At 40.6% G+C, this 24667-nt stretch overlaps 1 pseudogene; it reads right to left on the reverse strand.

Annotated features, from left to right (window-relative positions):
- Nucleotides 1–1642: 1642 nt before the first annotated feature.
- On the reverse strand, nt 1643–21896 carry LOC110218375 (nucleosome assembly protein 1-like 1; annotated as a pseudogene).
- Nucleotides 21897–24667: the final 2771 nt, after the last annotated feature.

The raw sequence follows: 24667 nt of genomic DNA on the forward strand, positions 1-24667 counted from the left end.
CCCATGTTGCTCCATTCCTCCTGCAGCTTTCCTCAGCTTCCAGTAGATGGCATTAACCACTCCCTTTCCCTGGAAACTAGCTCTCTTATGGGATACACCACTTCAAAGAATGCATTATGGAGAACTAGCAGAGCTCAAACAGCAGCAATAGATCAGAGATGATCCTGTCTCTGAAACCTTTGCTCATTCTATGAAGTTTTACTTTCACACATTATATGTTGTGTTCTTCCAATAGTCAGGAACATATATACCCCTGGCAACTTCCAAGAAGGTCACCGCCACCAATATTGGGTTGGGGTAAAGTTGTCCCAGAGGTTAAAAGGCTCAGCAGAGCCCATAGGTCTTCTCTCTCTTTCCCTTCCTTCCCTCAATTGTCCATCCAGACACTATGAGTCAGCATAGAACCATCCGGACACCATAGAGCCAATTTAATTCAATCTAAATCAACAAGGATTTTATACATGCCTACCATGGGCCAGGTGCTTAGCTAGGTGCTGGAGATAGAAGAAAAGAGAGGTAGTCCTTGCTCTCAGCAGGCTTCCATTCTACTGAGCAGGGTTATACAAACTACTCAAGGGGCCACTGGCCATTGGTAGTTGGCAGATGAGACTCAGGAATAATTATAGTTCGTGATAATAGCTAACAGTGCTTTAATTTCTTAAAGCTCTTTGCATATATGATACAATTTGATGTGGAAGGCATAGAAGCCCCAACATGAATGCTAAGGACAATAAATTTTTAAAATTAAATTTTAAGAGGGAAATATCCCTCTTAAGTGTCTTGAAAGTAGAAATTATTTCATTCATTATATTTTCAGCCTGGTTTCCTAGCACAACGCCTACCAATACAATCCAATAAACATTTTTAAGTGCCTACTATGTACCAGGCAATGTGCTAAGAGCTGGGGATACAAATAAGAGAAAAAAGACAGTCTTTGCCCTCAAGGATCATATAATCTAATGGGGGAAGATGAGTAAGCTGGAAAGGAAGGATGTTATGTGGGGGAATGGGAGGGGGCCTTAGCTGGCCTGGTCACATGATGATGGGATTAAAAGCGTTGCCACTGGTGGGAAATGATATGCCACATAGTAGGTGCTGAATAAATACTTATTAATTTGTTGATTCATTATTATCTTCTTGTCTTTGTAGTTCCTGGCACGTAGTAGATACAAAATAAATACTCGCTGATTGATTCATCATTGTTATCGTGACCATTAACATCATGTGGGAGGCAGCTGTGCAAGGAAGACTCAGTGTCTGTGCAGTTGTAGACAATTACCCCCACAAGCTAGATAGGAGCATCAAGGCACTCCATTGATCATCATGAGGCAGAGCAATGTGAAATCTGGCTGCTGGGTGATGGAGTGTGTGCTGCTTATGGAGTAACATGGGAGAAAAGAATGAGAGAAAGAAAATGGGCAGCAGCATGATCATGAGAAGTTTCACATGTGTAAAATAGGTTGACTTCATATGGGAATAATATTGACAGTGTGATTGATGTGACCAGTATGGTTGGCCCCAGGGCAGGGAGCTTCTGTCTGCATTGGGGCTCCATGGAAAGAGTGGGGACCAGGACTGGTAGGGGCTGGCATACTTGGTAGAGGATGCAGCTCTGAAACAGACTATGCTACACATTGCAGAGTCAAGTAAACCAGGGGGTGATATTGAGGAAGACATTCGTAACCTCTTCTGCTATTGTGATTGCATCAGCCATCACAGCAAGCTTGTTTGGATCGGCTGTTCTTTGGATCTTTGGGGTCTTTGACAAAAGCTCCTCAAAGCTGAACACCGCCCCCCCCCCATGAGAAACAGCAAATTTCGTTCACAAGAGAGGCTTTAAATGAGGACCATGAAGGATATTGACTAGAGAGGGAATTATTAGCTCAATAATGATAATATAAACTCAATATATTTTGGATGCTTTCAGACACTTGGACTGTTGGGGGATATTATCAGTTCAATACAAATATAAAAATCTATCACAGTGGATCTTATAGAATGAAAACAGAATCCTTAAGGATATTCTTATGAATATGACATAATTCCTTTGAAAAGGATGCCAAGGGATGAGCTCTCCTAGTTGTAGGTGGGCCTAGATTGACCCTGATGTGTTTAGACCTGGGGAGGCCAGGACTGAATGGGATCCTCATAAGCAAGGGCCAATAGGAAGATCCCAGGTTAGGGAAGCTCAGGTTCACACAAAGGCACAGACCAGTTAAAAACTCAAATCCCGTCCCCAGAAAAGGAGGTGTCTCATTTCCCAGAGAAGATGGCATATAGTAGTAATGCCTTAACCCTTCTAGTTTACAAAGCATTTTAGCATCCATAAAGCATTTTCTGGTGAGAAAACTCCTTATCTAATTTAATCTTCCATCACTGCCTAAGAGGCAGCTAGGTGCCAGAGTGGAAAGAATATTGGAACTGGCATCAGGAAGATTTGAGTTCAAATCTGGCCTCAGAAACTGACTAGCTGTCACTTAACCTCTGTCTGCCTCAATTTTCTTATCTGTAAAATGGGGATAATAGTAGTACCTACCTCCTAGGGTTATTGTCAAGATCAAATGAGATCCTACTTATAAAATGCTTAGCACAATACCTGGCAATAGTGAGTGTTTAAAAATATTTGTTTCTTTCCTTTCTTCCTTTCTTCCTTCCTCTCTCCCTCCCTCCTTCCTTCTTTCCATCCTTCTTTTCTTCCTTCTTCTCTCCCTCGCTCCTTCCTTCCTTCCTCATCTCTGTAAGTTAGATAAAGAAATATCCACAAGAGAGAGTGCCCAAGACCATGTAACCCTCAGCAGAAATGCTTAAGTCAAAAAATTCATTCTACTACCCCCTAGTGCCTCTCATGATAATGAGGTTAAACTGTGCCTCCTGGCTTTCAATATAACACAAACACAACCCAGTACATATTATACTAGTTGGTATTTATATAGCCCTTAAGGTTTTACAGTGTTTTAATCAATGAATCAATAAGCATTTATTCAGCTCTTATTGTATACCAGACACTGTGCTAAGGTCTGGGGTGGGGAGAGGGATTGGACTTATGATTTCACTGGAAGAAGGAACTTCCAATTAAGGAAAGTCCTCCCACCAATTCAGGAAGGTACCTTGTCTCTGACTTAGAGTTTTAGAGAAAACAGATCAAAACAGAAGAGATTAGAATGGAGTAAGCATTTATTAGACACTTACTGTGTCAGGTACTGTGCAAAACACAGGGGCTACAAATACAAGCAAACAAGACAGTCTCTACCTACCTAGAGTGTGCTCGGAGAGAATGTCTAGGGGTGGGTAGGGAAATACCGATCTGGTAGAGAGTCACTGATAAGGGCAGAGGGCCTTGGGGGTAGATGTTTCTCTACCCCAAAGAGTAAGAGTAAGAGTAGAGTAAAAAGGAAGCTAAAGAAGAGGTGAAGAAGTCTGGAGGGGGAGTCAGTGCAAGAGAGGTTTTCCTAGACCACTAAGAGGTTAAGCGAATTCTCCAAGATCATAGGGACAATATATCTTAGGGGCAGGACCTGAACTCGGGGCCTCCTGACTATACGCTGTCTTTAGGGATGCAGAGTTAAAATGAGACAATCTCTGCATTTAAGCAGTTTACATTGTAAAGAGGACAACATAGATACATATGAATATATATGGAATGTGTGATAAATGAATACAAGGTAGTTTGGGGAGGAGAAGCCCCAGCAGCTGGGAGGACCAGGAAAGGCTTCCTGAAGAAGGTGGCTTTTGAGGTGAGTCTTGAAGGAACCCACAAATTGATCCAGTGAGGCAATGGTCACCCTCTAGGAATTCACAGTTTAATGGAGGAGATAACATATAACTGATCATTTACAAACAGGATGAATTAGAAATTTAGAGAGCCTCTTGGAGGGAAGATTATTATCAGGGAGCCAAGTGGCACACTCTTTCTGCAGTCTGAGGACCTGTGTTCAAATCTTGCCCCTGATGCTTACTACCTACCTGTAACCTTGGGCACACCATTTAACTTTAGTGGTCCTCAGTTGTTTTTTAATGCATGAAATGAAGGGTTGGACCAGACGGCCTATGAAGGATCCTTTGCGGTTTGAAATCTATGATCCAAAGACATAAGGGTCCACAGCCACATACTCTCACTTTCTGCTCTACTTTGACACCTCGATACCAAACCTTCCCAATCTACCCCCATGACAAAATGAATTCCAAAATACATTCGTCTCTTATGCCTCCTGTCTCCAGTCTAGAGTAGGGGCTTCCCACTACCTGTGTCTCCCTCCTGATACTACCTCCTGATACTCATTGGGGAATGAGAATCAATGATATCTCTCTCCAGCTGTCTCTGAGTTGAGGAGGGAATCTTTGTATCCACGTGTTATCATGGACTCCTACCTTCTCACTTATTGTGATCCAATCTCCTGACCCTCAGCAACATCTGGTATGGTAGAACTTTTGCATATGGCAGTTCCAAAATCTCCTTTTTTGTTCTCTTGGATGTCCCACGTTCTGCCATTCCCTCTACACTCAACACTCTGATAGTCTCTCCCTCCTCCCCATATACCTTCTTCTTGAAATCAGGAAAGGTAATGTGACCAAGGGGATAGATTGCTGGAATTCGGGCAAAGATGACCTCATTTTAAATTCTGCCTCTGAAACTTACTAGCTGTGGGGCTATGGACAGGTGACTTTACCTTTGTCTCAGTTTCCCCTTTTGTAATGCTACCTGTGATACATACCTCACTCAAATGAAGCTCAAAGAAAATAATGTTAATGAAATGCTCTGAAGACTTTAAAGTTGTGTGTGTGTGCATGTGTGTGTTTGTGTGTGTGTGTGTGTGTGTGTGTGCATTTTGAGCAGACCTGTGCTTTCACTGACATAAGACCATGTGTAAAAACTCCTCCCACCAATGTAGCTCAGCCTCTGCTCCGCAACTTAAAATTTTAGAGTTGTCTAGATTGTTGAGGTTAAGTGACTTGCCCAGGGTCACACAACCAGTATGTATCAGATGTAGAATTCGATCCTGAGTCTTCCTGACTCCAAGGCCAGCTCTACATAAGCTACACCAGGCTACCTCAAAGTCCCATATATATGTCACTCATTATTTGGAAAGGTTCTGATGTCCATCCTTTCCCTCTCCTTGCTTTCCCCACACTCCCTCTCCTGCCAACATGAATATGTCAGTGCATTCCCACTCACAGGGAAACTGCATTCTCAGTCTTAATTCTGAAGGAAAGGTTTTGTCTCCTATTAATGGAATGTCAGGCATGAGGGAAAAGGTGGAAGAGAGATTTGTATGTACCAATGGTGCCCTCTGACCCCCTGAAATCATGACTCAGGGGTGGCTGCCTATTCCGCTGATGAATAAAGCCGGCAGAGACCACAGGCATAAATCTGGCTCTGTCTACCCAAGTCGTCCACATGCCTGGTGGCTGCTTTTCAAAGAAAGAATAGTCGATGCACGGGTAAGTCTTCCCATCGATCTATAACAAGCCAAGTACACAATTTATGACCCTTCTAACTCTTCATCAGGCTGGGGAGTCATTGATTTTTTTTTTTTTTGCCTATGGAGCTGGCCTCACATCTGTGCTCCCTGGCTCCAGATGGAGCAAATATTTGAAAAAAGAAAATCATTGGGAGTCCTTTACATCTGAAAGTGATCAGCAGTTTCACAGGCCTGCATCTTTCTCACTTTCTCCCAGGAGTCACTTCCCTAGGAGGGGTTGCAATTTATGGTGCTCATAATGGAGAGCAGAATCTGTGATTGGGCAACAATGTTTTAAAGAATCCAAAAAACCTGAAACTTCATGGCAGGGACAAGCCCAGGGCTATTTTATGTTGCTATTAGGTGAGAAATCATAGAATTGTATACTCATAAAACTAAGGAGATGCTTAGAGGGATAGTCCAAGATTGCACTATGTTTCTGAGGCAACCTGGTGGCATAATAGGTAGAGCTCTAGACCTCAAATTAGGCCTACTAGCTGTGTGACTCTGGCCAAGCAAACTTAAACTATCTGCCTCAACTCTCTCATTTTGAAATGGGGATAATAATAGCACCTACATCCCAGGGTTGTTAGGACAATAAAATGAGATAGTATTTGTAAAGCATTCTATGAATATTAAATCACTGAATAAAGCTATTATTATTATTTTTATCATCTTCACCATCATCAATTATTGTTATTCAGATGCTTTCAGTCATGTCCAACTCTTGGTGACCCCATTTTGGGTTTTCTTGGCAAAAATACTGGAGTGGTTTGTCGTTTCCTTCTCCAGCTCATTTTACAGATGAGGAAACTGAGGCAAAAAGGGTTAAATGCCTTGCTTAGGGACACACAGCTAGTGAGTGTCTGTGGCCAGATTTGAACTTGGGAAAATGAGTCTTCCTGACTCTAGGCCTGGCACTCTATCCACTGCACTTCCTAGGTGCCCCATTAACTACCATAACGTATTGTTAATTCTCGCTGAACTTGTAGTCTACAATGACAACAATAAAAACGAGATCTTTTTTCAGACAAAGTACTATCTAGCCACATCTTACCAATTTTGTACTTGGAAAGTCAATTTGTAGAGCCCGAATTAAGTCAAGTTTGTATCTAAAGCTGTTGAATTTACTCTAATTCTATTCAGCTCTATGTTCTAGCATGCCTGTATGCTTTTGAATGATGCTTCTGTCGTGCTATTTAAGGACTGTTTCTCCCAACTTACTGTCATTTACAAATAAATTAAGCATGCTGCCCCTGCCAAGACATTGGTAAAAATATTAAGTAGCAAAAGGCCAGGGGCACGTTGTTGGGGAAGGAGGGTTTCATCTACTGAGTCCTGCACCAACTAGGCATCCCATTGAATGATTACAATGACAAAGCAAACTTTTCCAGATGTTAGCTCTCTGAGAGAAGGAAAGAGCTCCTTCAGCGATGGCAACATGGGGCAAAGACACCATAGACCTATCTTAGTTACAACTCTGGCTCCTCCCATCACTATAACGTTCCTGCAGTTCAGAAAAATCATTCAGATCTCATTAGTCTTAGCCAAGTACTCACAGGCTCCCTGTGTCTTGTTCTAATACCATCCTGATCAAAGAATCCTTCTCTGCATTTCTTTTGTGATACAATTCTGTAGAATTGAGAACCATTGAGAACAGTCCACTTTTCTCCTGCTTATATCTCAGATATAGCTCACAAATTCCTCCCTTGCCACAAGTATGGTTTTCATTCTTTCAAAAAGTCCATATAAACTCTCCATGATATTCTCTGGGCAGTAGGCTTCCCATTTCCCCAGGGCATGGGAAACAAGCAAAATCCCAGGCTTCTTCCCTAGATTTCTTGATTAGGAGATGACCAAGCAAACCCCAACGTAATTCCTCTACAGGTACCACCAAATCAAAGAGCATTAGAAAGATGTAGCAAGACCTCAGAGTCCTTCTAGCTTAAGCCCTCATTTTAAAATTGAGGAAACTGGTCCTGGGATTTTATGAGAATGGCTCAAGTCCATCTAGTTAATTAGTAATAGAGCTGTAATGAGAGCCTGGGTCTCCTCACTCCCAGATCAGCGTTCATTATGCCACATACAGTGTGGCCTCAATGACTCAGAGGGGAAATTGAGTTAAAGAGATGTAGTCTGAATACTGAGTTGGGATCATTCCATTTTCTTTCCTTAAGAACAGGTGGTAAGGCCATGAGGTCACTGTTCGTAGCAAGTCACCCAAAAGAGTCAGAGCTCCAGACACTGGAGACAGCTCAGTGCAGTGGATATTACTAACACAACTGTTCTGCCACCACTGCTGCTGGTGCCATCATTGCTACTACTACAACTACTACTACCACCACCACTTCTACTACCACTACTACTACTACTACTACTACTACTACTACCACTACTACTACCACCACCACTACAACTACTGCTACTACTACTACTACTTCATCTTCCTCTATTTGTTCTAGTAAACTAGTACTTCTCCTAGCAGTACTAGTACTACTACAACTACTAAATGGGAACAGGACTATTATGGCAGACCAAAGCGCTGCTCCTAATTGCCAAGTATAACATTGATTCAGGAAATGTAATAACAAATTTAACAGGTTTTGGCATACAAATTACTCATAATCTCTAAGTCAATGGAATGAAAAGCCTTCAAAACCAGAGTCCTATCAGAGATCAAAATGATTGCAGAACAAGCCTGCCATCCTTCCCATCTAGTTCTTACTGGGGCTGCTCTCTGGTTGGTCTCAGCGAGTCTGCAGGATGAATTTGCATTCTAATACCTTATTCAACTACAGATGGTTATTTTATTTTACTGTGTAGTAGTCTGCAGAACATGAAATATGCATGTACATATACATATATGTGTATACACATGGGCATGTGTGTATATGTGCACATATACACATATACATATAAAGGTATACACATAGATGTAAATATACATATGTATACATATCTACATGCACATGTATTGTACCACCCAGCAGACTAGCAACACAGCCCCAGCACAGTTTCTATCTAAACCCCATCAAAAAAGATGAGAATGATATGGTTATGATGATGGTGGTGGTTCTGGTGGAAATAGTAGCTCATATTTATCTAACACTTTTAACTTTGCAAGACACTTTATGTATAGTTTCTCTCATGTGATGCTCACAGAAACGCTGGTATAGAGTGTACTATTTTACAGATGAGGACACTGAGGCTAGGAAAAAAAAAAGACTAGCTCAGTGTCTTCTACCTAGTAAGTAGCTGAGATGAGATTGCAGTTGACGATTTCATTGCTCTCACCAGTCACCCAGGATCCCAGTTTCAGCATAATCTTCAGGGCTCTGATCTCATTCAGCACATTTACACTTTTGCTGCCAAATATGATCATTTCTATCCAGAATACTGCTCGTATCAGTCCCCTTCTCTCCAATTAGACACTTACCATTCTAACTCAAGCCATCATAACCTTTCACTTGCAATAGCCTCCTAATTGGTCTTCTTGCCTCAAGACCCACCTTACTCTGATTCATACTCCACTCAGCTGCCAAAGTGATTTTCGTGGAGCTCCAGTCTCACTGTATCATTTCACTATTCAGTAAACTCTCTTTTGATTAGAGGTACAAATATAGGGCAGCTAGGTGTCACAGTGGATAGAGTACTTGGAATTGGGAAAACTTCCCCTCCCCGATGAATGCGTTCTTTCCTCATCTCCATTTCTTAGAACCCCTAATTTCCTTCAAGATTTAGCTTCATGCTGCCATCTTGTATGTGAAGCCTTTCCTGACTCTTCCAGTGACTAGTGACTTCGTCAATTGTCTTGTATCAGTTTTATCCCTCATCTGCATCTGTCCATCAATGTCTTCCCCATTAAATGCTAGAAGACAAGAACTGCTTTACTTCTTTCTGTACATGTCCAGAAACTAGCATGTTGCCTGGCACATATCGGGTTCCTAATAAATGGTTGATTGGTATGGTCTAAACCCAGGTCCTCCAGTCATGTCTCCATTTATGTTCCCATTACCAAGTGCAGGGTAGGTGCCTGAGAATTAATCAGCTGGCCTACGAAATGCTTAAGGGTGTCATTTAAAGGAAAGCCACTCTTATTCCCACATATTGTATCTACCCTTCACTTTCATGTATGGTATATAGCCTATGGGCTCTACCCTTCTATCTAGCTATGGCCTTTACCTTTCTATCTCTCTATGGTATCCACCCTTCTATTTCTCTGTGCTATCTACCCTTCTATCTATCTATGGTCTCTACCCTTCTATCTATCTATGGTATCTACCCTTCTATCTATCTATGGTCTCTACCCTTCTATCTATCTATGGTATATACCCTTCTCTTCTACACTGTGGCAGCCAGGAGTGAATTTCTTTGTGCCCTCAGAAGACATGTATTTTAGTGGGAGGGAGAATGTATGTGTACATGAGTACACACAAAGTACACACAAGATATTAATACATATATGAGACTAATTAGCTGTCAGTAAACATAGCCCAGGCAAAAAGCAATGAAGGCCTGAACTAGGGTGGTAACTCTGAGCATAGAGGGATGCAGATGAGAGGTACTGTGGAAGTGGAGATTACACACTTGGGCCTTTGGGGATTTGGGGTGAGTGAAGATGTGGCATGGAGGATAATAATACTCACGCTACTAGTGTCATGGGGTTGGTGTCAGGATTAAGCAAGGTGATGTATTTTAAGCCTTTGCTAACTTTAAAGTGTTTTACAAAAGTCAGCAGTAGTCCCTAGCAGAATGCCTGGTACAGAGTAGGTGCTTAATAATGGCTCATTGATTGAAGGTTCGAATACATATGAACACATATTCAAACAATCCCACTTACCTTTTCTCTCCATGAAAATAGTGACAACCTTTACCCAGAAGGTGCCCTAATTGTCAGAAGGGAGTGTGGAAACCCACTCTGTGATAACATTGCCAGGTTATCTTTACAAAGCCCGTAAGTCCCCCACCTAGAACCTTGTCTGGGAGTCAGCTCCCTGTCTTTTATTTCCAACACTCACAGTCTAAGAAAAGTAGGTCCTGCCTTCTGGATGGGATCCAGTTGCATCTCTGTTTCAAGGATTCTGCCTTTAGTAGCTGGGCACTATGGTAAGCCTCCCAGGTTCAGGCTCAGGTTTCCTGGGCTCTGGGCAGACTGAGCAGGCCTTTGGTGTGATCAAAAAGGAAAGGCCAACAACTGGATGTTTTCCCACACTCTACATCTCTTAGCCTTCCTTAGATCTCCACTTGCAGAAAGAGGGTTTTTTTTTTTTTTTGGAGGAGGGGAAGGAGGAGCAGGCAGGGAGAGAGGTTGATGGGGATTGCTTTCAAAGCAATTATCTTGTCTCTCTTTTTTTTTTTTCCAAGCCATAGAAGATTGGCAGGAAGAGAGGAGAGGAAAGGAGCTGCCATGACTATGTTATTGGGAGTAAGAGAGCCCAAGAGACTCAGAGAAATTAGCAAGGCTCCCGGATAGGTGACAAGAAATTCAATTAAATTCTCATGCTATTTAGGAAGCAACATGTAAGTACTACAATGCTTAAGGTGGGTGAATACACACACATATGTATGTATACATATACACACAAACATATATATATCCACATATATGTGTGTATATAATATCCCAACTACTTAAACATTGCTTATTAAATAGTATGAATTTAATTTTTATCACCTAGCTCTGTGTATATATAGACATATATGTATATGTATACATATATGAGTAATTATATATATATATAATATATATATATATATATATATATATATATGAGAGAGAGAGAGAGAGAGAGAGAGAGAGAGAGAGAGAGAGAGAGAGAGAGAGAGAGAGAGAGAGTTGTTGCCTGGATATTAAGATGTAAATTGGCTTGTCTAGGGTCATATACTATCTACTTATCTATCTACATTAGGCAAGTATATGTATGTATGTATATATATATACACACACACATATATACACACATATACACACTATGTATGAGATGAAATCTAGGGAGGTATCGATTCAAAGATTCGAATGCAGGTCTTCTTGGCTTCAAGTCCATCATTCTAGCTAGTGTGCTCCCTAGCCACCCTCATGGACATCACAGGTCCAGTCCCTATCCCTATGGTCAAAGAGGGAGGGTTGTAACACAATCAGAGGCTTTATTTAAATGAAGGATAGCGTTCAAGGTTGGAGAAGTGATGGTCCTATTATGCTCTACCTGGATCAGATGACATCTGGGGTGTTCTGTCCACTTTTTAGGGCCACATTTTAGGAAGGATATCAATCAACTTTTGTTGTTTGGTCATGTCCATCCCTTTGTAACCCCATTTGAGGGTATTCAAAGATATTGGAGTGGTTTGCATTTCCTTCTCCAGCTCACTGACAAAAAGAAAAGCTCAATATACATTGGAATATTTATAGCAACCCTTTTTGTAAAAGCAAAGGATTAGAAACAAAGTAGATGCCCATCGATTGGGAAATGGCCAAACAAATTGAGGAACATGAAGGTAATGGAATATTGTTGTGCTATACTAGCTGTGTTACCCTGGGCAAGTCACTTATCTCTGTTTGCCTCAGTTTCTTTATCTATAAAATGAGCTGGAGGAGGAAATGGCAAACCACTCTAGTATCTTTGCCAAGAAAGCCCAAATTGGGTCACAAAGAGTTGGACATGATTGAAAAATGACAGAGCAACTGAAAGACGTCATTGAACATAATAAATACAAAGAAGCATAGGGAAGACATGAACTTCTGCTGCAAAGTGAAGTAAACAGAACCAGGAAAATGACATATACAAGGGCTACACCAACAGAAAAAGAAAGAATAGCGACCACAGGATAACTGACACCACATCTTCCAAAGCAATTACCAACAAGGGTGGCCTCAAAGAAGAGACAGGAGAAGATTCCACCCCCTGCTTCTTTGCAGAAGTCAGGATCCATGGTTGTAGAAAAGTATATAGGGGAAGCTAGGTGGTGCAGTGGATAGAGCACTGGCCCTGAAGTCAGGAGGACCTGAGTTCAAATCTGACCTCAGACCAAACACTTGACACTTACTAGCTGTGTGACCCTGGGCAAGTCACTTAACCCCAATTGCTTAAAAATGAAAAAGAAAAAAAGTGTATAGAACATCATATTTTTTGGATGCATTCATCAATTTTCTGGTATTTTTTGCCCTTTGTGTTTTATTTAAATCATTTTTATAAGAGATGCCTCTCTGGGATGGGGGAAGGATAGAGGGGAGAATCTAAGCAATGTAAAAAACAAATAAATGCAAAAAGTCTATTTTCAGAAAGATTGCATTATATGAGGACCAGTTGAAAAAAATTAGGACTTTTAATATAGCCTTTATATAACACTTTAAGGTTTACAAGGTGCTTTATCATCATTTTTTATTATCTCATTCAATCCTATTTTTTATCCCCTGGTGTAGATTAAAACACTGGAGCTATGTCTTAATCCATAGTATCCACATTGTGGATAGTTAAGCGAATTTCCCAGGGTGATGCAGACAGTACATTTCTGAGGTTAGTTTTGAACTCAAGACTTCCTGACTCTAAGTCCAACGTTCTACGCACTGCTCCACCTATTTTAGTCTGGAGAGACTATTCAGGGTGGACATGTCAGCCATCTTCAAGCATTTGCAAGGTTATCCCGTGGAAGAGGGGCTGTCCTGATTTTGTTTGGCAACAGAGAGTAGACCCAGGAGTAATGAGTGGAACTCAAAAAGAGGTCTTGAGACGAGATCCTAAAAGTGGAAGGAGAATATATTGCCTTGGGAAGCAGTGGATGCCCCCTCATTGGAGGTCTTCTGACATCTTTATTTTAAGGGGATGGTAGAGAGGACCTGCTTGTTCAGAAGTAGGGTTAGTCAGATACCCTGTGGTGTCTGAGGCCTTGTGCTTCCTGGAAGAAATAATAATTAAATTTCATGATTCCCAACATTTTTGGAGCGGAAACAAGTGGTCATAGTTTGATTTGCCAGGACTCTTCTCCTGGAGACCTTTTGGACCTTCACTCGACTTTCTTCCAAGTTACAGAATTAAACTCAGTCATATTTGGAGACAATCTTCAGCATTTTGCAATATTCCCTGAGATAACAAGAAACGCCCAATGCACCATCACAGCGAGGCTACGGATCCTGCAGATGCTTATAATGGTGATGGTGGTGCCGATAATTTCAGAGTCCTCCGAAGATGAACTTGCATCTTCATTGAGTTACAGAAACCCTTTTGTGCAATAATTGGCCATGTACTAGACACAAGGCAATCACAGCACCATCGTGGAATAGCGACTTGTGCTTGAATGATTTCTATCTGCACTCAATTGAATATAAAGGTGAGAGGAATGAAGAGAGCAAGGTTTACCAGGCCTTTTAATTTAGCGTCTCATCTGAGCATCACAACAACCCTGGGACATTGGCACTTTTCAAATTTTTTTTTTTGTATAGATCTGTAAGAATAATAAAAATATAGTTAGCATTTATGTAGTCCTCTAAGGTTTGCAACGCTTTTTACACAGATTGACTCATTTTACCCTTACAACAACCATGTGAAGTAAGTACTAATATTATCTCTATTTTACAGATGAAAAGATTGAGACACAGAGGTCAAGCTAATTAATGTCTGAGGCAGGACTTGAACTGAGCTTTTCTGACTCCAACTCCTGTGCTTTCTCCATTATAACACCTATCTGCCTCATGACCTATGATTTAACTGCAAAATGAGCTTCCTTTGCTAAGAAAACACCCTCTACTCATGTAACTGTTCTGTAACTTATATTGGAAAATTGCCTGGAATTTTGAGAAGTGACTTGCCCAGGGTCACACAGCCAGTCAGGGAGTAAGGGTCAGAAGTGGGACCCTGATCAATGTCTGCCTGCTTGTGAGGCCAGCCTTCTACTATGTCACACTGCCCCTTGCCATAGTTACTACAGGTTTATTATTTCCGTTTTATAGATGGGAAAACAAAGAGATGAAGTAAATTGTCCAAGATCATAACTAATGAGTATTTGAGGTGGGAGAAGAATTAAGGTTTTTCTGCCTCAGTAGTTGAGTCCTGCCTCTACTAAGCCATGCCCAGGCTGGCCCTCAGTAAAATGTAGATGCTACGTTTTGTTTTCATTGTCCTTTGAGCTGGCATGAAATCATGGACAGGGCACTGAATGTAGAATTAGAAACACTCGGGTTCAGATCCTGTCTCGGATTGCTCTGTGCCTCAGTTTCTTCATCTTAAAATAATTTTTTTCCTTATTGTTCTCTAAGGTCCCTTCCAGCTCTAAATATATGAGAGAGTACATTTCTTAGCCTCCTTTCACCTTCTATTGAAATCCCTTTCCAACCTCCATCCACAGCAGAAGTCACTCAGGTGACAGCAGAAGTCTTGAATTACCTCAAGGTCTAAGGAAATGATGGCTAACAAATCCATTGAGCAGCTCCTCTCTGAGAACACATGCATAGCTGTGTCCATTCATGCAAAGGGAAGTGAGTGAGAGCACTTCTGGACCTTTAGCAGGAGGATGGGAGCAATATTTTTGCTTAGGAGACTTTTGGATTCTCCTCAGCTAAGAGCACATAGATGACTGAGGCATCTAGGTGGAACAGTGGATAGAGTGCTGGACTTGGAGTGAGAAAGACCTGAGTTTAAATCTTGGCAGGTGCTTAATAAATGTTTGTGGACTTACTATCAGACATTTAATAGCGGTGTGACCTTGGACAAGTCACTTAACTCCTCTCAGCCTTGGTTCCTTCAACTATAAAATGGTGATAATAATAGCATCTATCTCATAGAATAGTTTTGAGGATCCAACATGATAAGATATGTTATTTGAAAACCTTGAATGCTGTATGAATGCTAATTATCATTATCAGTTCCCTGTACAGAATTGTTGTCATTCAGTCTGACTCTTCGTGACCCCAGGTACCGTAGCAAGCCAATAACGGCCATGGGGTTTTCTTGGCAAAAATGCTGGAATGGTTTGCCATTTACTTCTCCAGGGGATTAAGAAAAACACAGGATAAATGACTTGCCCTTGCCCAGAGTCACACAGCTAGTAAGTGTCAGATTTGAATTCAGGTCTTCCTAACTCTAGACCCAGTACTCTATCCACTGAGCCACCCAGCTGCTTCCATTCTGCTATACAGAATACAAACATCCAATTTGTCAAGGACAAGTCTGGGATGAAAGTTCTCTTCACAGGCTTAAACCATACAGAAACTAGATTGTCCACCCACGTTTGTACCATCAGTGCCCTAAATTATCCCTGAGCTAGCCTGAGGGTCCCCTGATGCTTTTGCTTCATTGCCTGGGTTAACAGGAGGGAAAGGTGTGATGACAGATGAGCCAGATGAAAAGTTCCAATATCCTCATGCGGTGATCATTATTTATGGCCCCTGGCCTTGCTCCAAAGGACACAGAGCTTCCAGGGAGAGCCAGATCTTTGGCCCAGAAAACCGCTGAGCTCTTCTCTTACCTCTATCCCCAGTGGTCCTCGCTGACTCATTCAATCTGACCCCTCCAGAGCCTCTCTTCACTCTAAGGTGATGTGGCCATCCAGAGGGAAAATCACTTATCACCTAAGATGAGGCTCCAAAGATTCCAATGCCTGGAAATTGCCAGGGATGACTTCATTCAGTCTTTGTCATAAATCCCCTAGCCTCCTCTAGACATGGGCTAACAATTGCTTTTTGGTTGGACACTCCTCCCTAAATACAGGCCCTCACACACCTGAAGAGGTAATAGAGACCATTGGAGAGAAGGCTGGCCTTGGGGTCAGGGGGATGCAGCTTCAAATTCAGATTGATGTGTGTTAGAATTGTGACCGTGGCCAGGACACTCAAACTCCGTGAGACTCAGTTTCCTCATGAGACAGCAAGATAAAATTGTGAATAGCAGAATCATGGAGATGAGTTCAAAATGTGCCTTGGACACTTACTAACTGTGCCACCCTGAGCAAACCAATGAACTTGTCTTAGCCTCAATTTCTTCATCTGTAAAATGGGGACAATAACAATACCTCCTTTACCCAGGTAAATACCTGGGTAAATACCTTCCCCAGGTTGTTGTGAGAATCTGATAATATAACATATATAAAGTGCTCTGCATACCTTAAAGTGCTATATAAATGCTAGTCATTATTATCTATAAAATAGGTACAATTACATGCTAGTACCTGTCTCATAGGTTTGCTTTGACCTTCAAATAACATAATGTGTGTATATATGTGGATATATATGTATACAGACATGTACATATCTCATAGGTTTGTTTTGACCTTCAAATAACATAATGTGTATATATGTATATATATTCACATATGTATATGTATATATGTGCGTGTGTGTGTGTGTGTGTGTGTGTGTGTGTGTGTGTGTGTGTATCACTTTTCATGCCTTATAGTGCAATGTAACTTTTAGCTGGGCAGCTAGGTGGTTCAGTGGATAGAACACTGGGCCTACAGTCAGGAAAACCCAAGTTCCATTCTGGCTTCAGACACTTACTAGCTATGTGACCTTGAGTAAGTCACTTAACTGTTTGCCTCAGTTTCCTCATCTGTAAAATGAACTGGAAAAGGAGATGGCAAACCTCTCCAGTATTGTTGCAAAGAGAATCCCAAATAGAGTCACGAAGAGTCAGACACAACTGAAATGACTGAACAACAACTTTTAGCTACTATTATTGTTATTAATCATTGTTATTGTTATTATTATTATATTTTTGCCTTCTTCTCTTCCCTCCTCTACCCACAGCTCATAAAATTACAATTTTTTACTGGGAAGTACTTTAGAAGTCACTGAGCATCTTTCTCCAATTTTGCTGAGGAGGAAACTGAGGTAGATATGAATTAAATGCTTGAATCCTACCTCTGGATTTAGAGGGTCTGTGTTCAAATCTCAGGGCTGATGATTGTCACCTCTGCCAGCCAGAGTGAATCACTTAAGGTCCCTGGCTCTGAGCTTTCCCATCTATAAAACGAAGGGGTTGGCCTAGAGATGGTTTGTAAATTTTCTTTCCAACAATAGATCTGTGATGCTTTGATATTGTAATTTGCCCAAGATCCCATAAGTAGAATCATGGAACACGAGTTGGGAGGGGCCTTAGAGGCCACCTAGCTGAACCTCCCCAATTTTTGAAGATCAGGAAACAGAATCTAGGTGCCAGAAAAATGAAATGGCTGCCCATTTTCATACAAGTACAAACATAAGAAGAGGGATGTGAAGCCAGAACCTTTGATTCCTGAGGTGGTGCTTTTTTCCCCTTCAGAAGAGCTGGGATTTGGACCCAGGTCATGTGATTTCAAATCCAGTGCCTTTTCCACTGAACCACGACAGTTTTCTACATTCAGGTGTGTTAAAAAGATACACCTCCCCGGTCAATGTAATAGACATATATGACCTATGACCTGGGCACCATCAAATGAACCTGTCATATGGATCATTTTTCTTGAAGGCAAGTTAAATGACCTTTGCCTCCATTAGTCAACCTTCTTCCTGGATTTTGGACAGGAAGACATAAACCCAAATTCTCAAGGAGGTAAAATCCACCTCCAATGTTCCTAGCCTCTCTATTCTATTCTTCTTATCCATTGCTAGGCACCCTAATTACCTCTCTCACCTCCTGCTATCACAATCTATGTATGAAAAATGGTCCCCATTATTTTCAACCTCCAATAAGCAGACTGAAGCCACCTGGAGAGATTTTTTTTTAAAAGCTCACCATAATGCTCCCTTCTATAACCTCTGGGTACTTACACCTGTTTCTGTTCTAATCCATTCAAATCAAAATTTTCTGAGACCCTTCCAGGTTTCCTTTTTGGAATATTATTCAAACTAATAAATATAAATCACATGACAGTCTATAATCACAGTTGAAGAGAGACAATTTACTTGTAATAGAAACATAGATTTGTTAAAGTTAAAATTTCCAACCTTTTAATGACCAAGAACAAATTTTATATAATATAACTTAATAAGCCTCAACATTCTTGTGAAGTAGGTAAATAAACAGTACAACCCATTTAAATATATGGAAAGATTAGAAGTATGAGTAAATATTATATTCACATATTAAGCAATGGGAATCGGGATAGAACTCTCCCTAGCGCTAACCCCAAGACCATAATAACTTTAACTTTAACAGTAATGACATTTTTTTTTAAGGCAATTGGGGTTAAGTGACTTGCCCAGGGTCACACAGCTAGTAAGTGATAAGTGTTTGGTCTGAGGCTGTATTTGACCTCAGGTCCCCCTGACTTCAGGGCCAGTGCTCTTTCCACTGCGTCACCTAGCTGCCCCAGTAATGAACTTTAAAGGGTTATTATGATTTAAAATTTTGTTTACTGGTTCTTTGTTCATACTTTCACATCGGTAGATGCAGGATTGCTTTTCAAAGTCTGGTTTCTTCTCTCAAATAATGTCCATTAGTTACAACTATCAAGGTTGACTTCCAAATGTATCAAAATAAGACACTATTTTGTCAGGACTAGCATTCTCCTTGGTAATTTATTTTAAAATTGCAATAAAAGAATTTATGATGGGCTTCTATCAAGTGGTATAAGTGATCATTTTCAGTGAAAGTGCACCACAATACTACTAAGAAAAGGGAAGTTGCTTTCAATTTGAATGGATATGGTTACTCACGTAGAAGAGGATGCTAACTTATGAAAATACTAGGTTTTGTTCACCCCATGTTTTTTTGTAGATCACTGTCACATTAAAATATGAAAATCCACAAACAAGCAGACAGTTAACAAACATTAGATGTGGTTTTACTGGAAATTCATCACCATATACCAGTGTTTTCTCTAATTAAATTCCTAGTTAGTGTAAGTTACTGCATTTCTCTAACAAAGTAATGAAGGCATAGCTAGTGCAAACAAACTTGCACTCATTAAACCACTGGGCTGAAAAAATGCATTGATTGGTTCTTCAGAAGGACTTCTTTTTCTAAACTAATATTTGTCTCAAATAACAGTTTGGATAATTTTCTCAGCTGCAGTCTAACAGCTACATGACAAAAGACCTCACAAGAACCAAACTGTAGCAGTGGACACGTGTTGGGGGATTCACTGCATCCTACAGCTCTGGAAGAAATTATACTGTTAAAACTCTAGGTAGAATGAACCCATAGTTTGAACTGGTTATTAAATGTTCATTTTTTTTCATTTTTTAACAAAAATGTTTACTTGGTTCTATCAAGAAAACTCAATACATAAGGCTGTAAGTAACTATTAGTTGTGTTTAGACTGGGACAGTGCAGTAACCCTCACGGCTACAGCACACGCTGCTCACTGCTGCTTGCACTTGCCTGGGTTGGGGTCATATTCTGGATCATTTTCCTCATCAGCTTCTTCTTTCTCTTCCTCCTCTCCTCCTCCTCCTCCTCCTCCTCCTCCTCCTTCCCCCCATCCTCCTCCTCCTCCTCCTTCTCCTCTTCTTCCTCCTCCTCCTCTTCCTCTTCCTCCTCCTCCTCCTTCCCCCCCATCCTCCTCCTCCTCTTCCTTCTTCAATAGCTTCTCTTGTTTTCCTGCTTCTATTCACTTCACTCAGCATCAGTTCATGTAAGTCTTTCCAGGTTTTTCAGAAGTCTGCCTGCTCATCATTTCTTACAGTACAATAGCATTCCATTACATTCATATACCATAACTTGTTCAGCCATTCCTCAATTGATGGGCATCCCCTCAATCTCTAATTCTTGGTCACCACAAAAAGAGCTGCTAGAAATATTTATGTACCTGTTGGTCCTTTTCCCATTTTTATGGTCTCTTTGTGATGCAGAGCTAGAAGTGGTATTGCTGGGTCAAAAGGTATATGCAATTTTATAGCCCTTTGGGCATAGTTTCAAATTGCTCTCCAGAATGGTTATATCAGTTCACAACTCCACCAACAATGCATTAGTGTTCCAAATTTCCCACACCTTCTCCAACATTTATCATTTTCCTGTTTTGTCATGTTAGCCAATCTGATAGGTGTGACGTGGTACCTAAGAGTTGTTTTGATTTACATTTCTCTAATAAATAGTGATTTAAAGCATATTTTTGTATGAGTATAGATAGCTTTAATTTCTTCATCTGCACACTGCCTGTTCATATCCTTCGACCATTTATCAATTGGGAAATAACTTGTATTATAAATTTGACTCAGTTCTCTATATATTTTAGAAATGAGGTCTTTATCAGAGACACTGGTTGTAAAAATTGTTTGCCAACTTTCTGCTTCCCTTCTGACCTTGGTTGCTTAGATTTTGTTTGTGCAAAAATTTTTCAATTTAATGTAATCAAAGTTATCCATTTTGCATTTCAGAATGTTCTCTATCTCTTGTTTGGTCATAAATTCTTCCATTTTCCATAACTCTGGCAGTTAAATCATTCCTTGCTCTCCTAGTTTGCTTGTAGTATCAATCTTTATATCTAAATCAAGTACCCATTTTGATTTTATCTTGTTATACAGTATAGTTTCCACCATACTCTTTTCCAGTTTTCCCGGCAGGTTTTGTTAAACAGTGAATTCTTATCCTAGAATCTGGAGTCTTCGGGTTTATCAAACACTAGTTTACTATAGTCATTCACTACTGTGTCTTGTGTTCCTAACCTATTCCACTGATCCACCAATCTATTTCTTCGCCAGTACCAAGTAGTTTCAAAGTGAAATTCTAAAGCAAAACTCACTGGTTGGCCGGCATCTGAGAACTTCACTTTAATATATTTCAAGTGCTGCGGAATAGATTCATCATGTTCCTGAACCATATCACTGAGCAAGTCAATAATTTTAAAAACAGCCAGTCAAAATTCAGGAATTTCTTTAGGGTTTTCTTTTTCTTCATCTTTTTTCCTCCTCTTCAGGCTTAGCCTTTTCTTTCACTTCCTCAGAAAGCTCTTCATCATCGTCTGGTTTCCATGCATATTCTTCCTCTGTAGGTTCATAAATTACATTGATGGTTTCACTTCTATCAAAAAGCAGCTAGCAAAGAACAGCATATTTTCTTTCAACAGCATGAATTTCCTTGTAGAACTTGGCTTCTAACTGCACATTTCACCTGAGGGTCTTTTTTTTTTTTTTAAGGCAATTGGGGTTAAGTGACTTGCCCAGAGTCACATGGCTAGTAAATGTTAAGTGTTTGGTCTGAGGCCAGATTTGAAGTCAGGTCCTCCTGACTTCAGGGCTGGTGCTCTATCCACTGCGCCACCTAGCTGCCCCTCACCTGAAAGTTTTTGAGCACATTCACATGTTACTTAACAACTTTCGTCAAGCTTTCAATGTATCTGGTTGATATTCCCACTAAACATCTGATCTTCCTTGAAGAACTGCAAGAATTTGAGGATTCTGCATCCTCGGAGCAGTCAACTGATGAGCTTTGTTGCTTGCATCTTCACCAGTTTCTTCTTTTTCCACTTCTTCAACATCTTGCATATCTTGCTGGCAAGTTCAGTTTCTTTGTTGTCCATGTCTGCCATGTTGTAAGACCTCTGAATCTTTGAGATCTGTGGCTGCTGCATGGACCAAGCAGCCAAAACTATGCAGGCTGTGACTCAGGGAAGCTGCAGTGGATGCTACGGTGATGGGGGGAGGGAATGAAGGAGGAGGAGGAGGAGGAAAAGGAGGTGGTGTCCTGAACAAAGGGTGCTAAAAAGACCCCAAAATGTAGATTTAAAAGCAGGAAGATACATTAAATAGCAAACATTCAAAATGAATTTCTAAAACTGATGTGTATGTATATATACGTGCACATATATAATATATGTACACATGTATACATACATATATTAACTTCGAATTTGTGATTTATTTTATACATACTTGTCTCCCCCATTTTGGGCAGAAAGTGTTTCATTCCTTGTCCTTGTATCCCCAGCATCAAGCACAGAGCCTGGCACAGTAGGTGCTTAATGAACACTTGTTTGATTGAACAGCCAAGATCCCCAGGGAGATCAAAGGTTGTATGCTCTTTCCAGCTCCAACTTTATGCTTCTGCTGTCAATCTCACATGCAGTCTAGGAGAATAAGAAACAGTGATTTAACCACTTTTAAAAAATTGAAAAAAAAACCATGTTAAGACGCATGTGAACTGATACAGAAAGAAGTGGACAGAACCAGAAAAATGATATCCAGTGAGTATATAATAAAAATGGAAAGAACACAATTGACAAAATTGTTAATATAATTGTTAACGTAATGACAGAAAATGTCAATACCAAATGTACACTCCCTTATATGTTCCTTGTAATGTCAGAATTTCAGTACTTACAGTCTGCCATACTATTTTCTAGTTTTCCCATTAGTTTTTGTTAAATAGTGAGTTTTTATCCCAGAAGCTGGAGTCTTTGGGTTTATTAAATGCTAGTTTACTATAGTTATTTGCTGTTGTATCTTATGTTCCTAACTTACTGAAATTCCTTACATTCCTATTCTTTAGATATTTACTCTTGATTAGGTTGAGCTGAACCACACACTAGGTCCCCCCATCCTAGATCTTGGCTTGTGGGGAAATCTGGTTCTAGCTGGATCTAAGCCTTTGATATCCTTGCCCCTTTCCACTGGAATTCAAGGCATGAAGGGCAAGACAATCAGAATGAAGTGGCTTTCCTTGCCCAAATTGCTAAGCATCACTGGGGTCTCATGACCCAGCCTTGCTACCTCATGCTGTCTCCTCCCCCTTTCCTCCTAAAACTGTAAAAATTTTTTCTTAGGTCTTTTTGGCTGGAAAATACACTGGATATACCCTAGAGTGGCAGGTTTGCTATTCTGTTATCTCAATTAAAGATGCTTTATTCCTCAACTCATGGCTTTGATTTATTTTAAGACTGGACATGACAAAAAAGAAACTGAATGATGTATAATTATAATCACCAAACTTGACTGCAAAAAAGAAATGAGAAAATGCACCCCCTTCCTTCTTAGAAGAGGTGGGGGGGTCTAGGTGTATGGAACATGGAATATAATGTCAGCCTCAGCAATATGTTGGTTAATTTTACCAAGCTTTTTTTTTCCTTTTCTTTCTTTTCTTTTTCATTCTTGTTACAAGGGATGGCTTGATCATTATGGGAAGAAATACATTCAGAAGGAAGGTGAAATAGAAGAAAATATATCCATAAAATTAAAATTAAGACCAAAAATTATTTTAAAACTACTCATAAATTATACTACAAAAGATGCTTCGTTTCTACTATGGTTCAATTCGATTTAATCTATATTTATGAAGTACTTACTATTCACCAGGCACTGTGGTAAGTGACAAGGATACAAATGAGAAAAAACCCAAAACATCCCTGCCTTCAAGGAGTTTACAATCCAATGGAGAAGAATATAGATGAAAGGAAACTGGAAAGCAGGTGGGAGGACACGGAAGGGGTCATTGGGGTTGGGTATCTTGTTCTCTGGAGCTCAAACCAAGCAGAGATGCAAATGAAAGCTAGAGAGTCTTCTGGAAAGTCTAGCTCCTGGCCTCTCTGAAGGAAGGCTTTGGGAGTAGGTGAGTGCTCTACCCTGCAGCCCTACAATCAGAGGGGGTGGAGGTGGAGGAAGGTAGGAAGACATTGAGGATCTGAGGCTGAATCAGCAGCAATGGGTGAAGTTTATCCTGGGAGTAAATCAAGCAGAGCTGCAGGGAAAGCTGGCAGGGATCTCAAAAGCCATTTATTCCAGTCCTCTCATTTTACAGATAAGGGTGCTAAGGTACAAAGAATTTGAGTCATTTGCCCCAAGTCAGACACGTGATAAATGTCAGAAGAGGCCACTTGATTCCAAATCCAGCCACTGTCTCCTCTCATGTCTGGTTCACCATCATCTCTTGGCACTGCACTGGGAAGGCTTCAGGATTGGCCATCGGGACTGGACAGCTGTTGATTTAGGAACAGACAGGGTGACCTCACAAATCACTAGCAGGGCATCAGCCTGTGATCATCTTTGACCTTTCCCTTTCCTTTACCCTCCACATCTAAGAAGCTGCCAAGACTTATTGATGCTATGTCCACAATCTCTCTAGCATTTATTCCCTTCTCTCTAGGCAGACTCTAACCATCTCTTGTTGGGTTTCTCTGACTCTAGCTTTTTATTTCTGTAACCTATCCTCCATACAGCTGCCAAAAGTATCTTCCTTCATCATAGCTGGGAATCTTCCATTCTCATACTCAAACCCCACTCCAAAACAACAGCTATCCCAAACCTCAAACATTCAGTAACTCCATGCATGGCATCATTGCCCTAGTTTAGAAGCTCATTGGCTCTAGTT

The sequence above is a fragment of the Phascolarctos cinereus genome, unplaced genomic scaffold, assembly GCF_003287225.1.
Source record: "Phascolarctos cinereus isolate Bilbo 61053 unplaced genomic scaffold, phaCin_HiC Scaffold_2;HRSCAF=192, whole genome shotgun sequence".
Lineage (NCBI taxonomy): Eukaryota > Metazoa > Chordata > Mammalia > Diprotodontia > Phascolarctidae > Phascolarctos > Phascolarctos cinereus.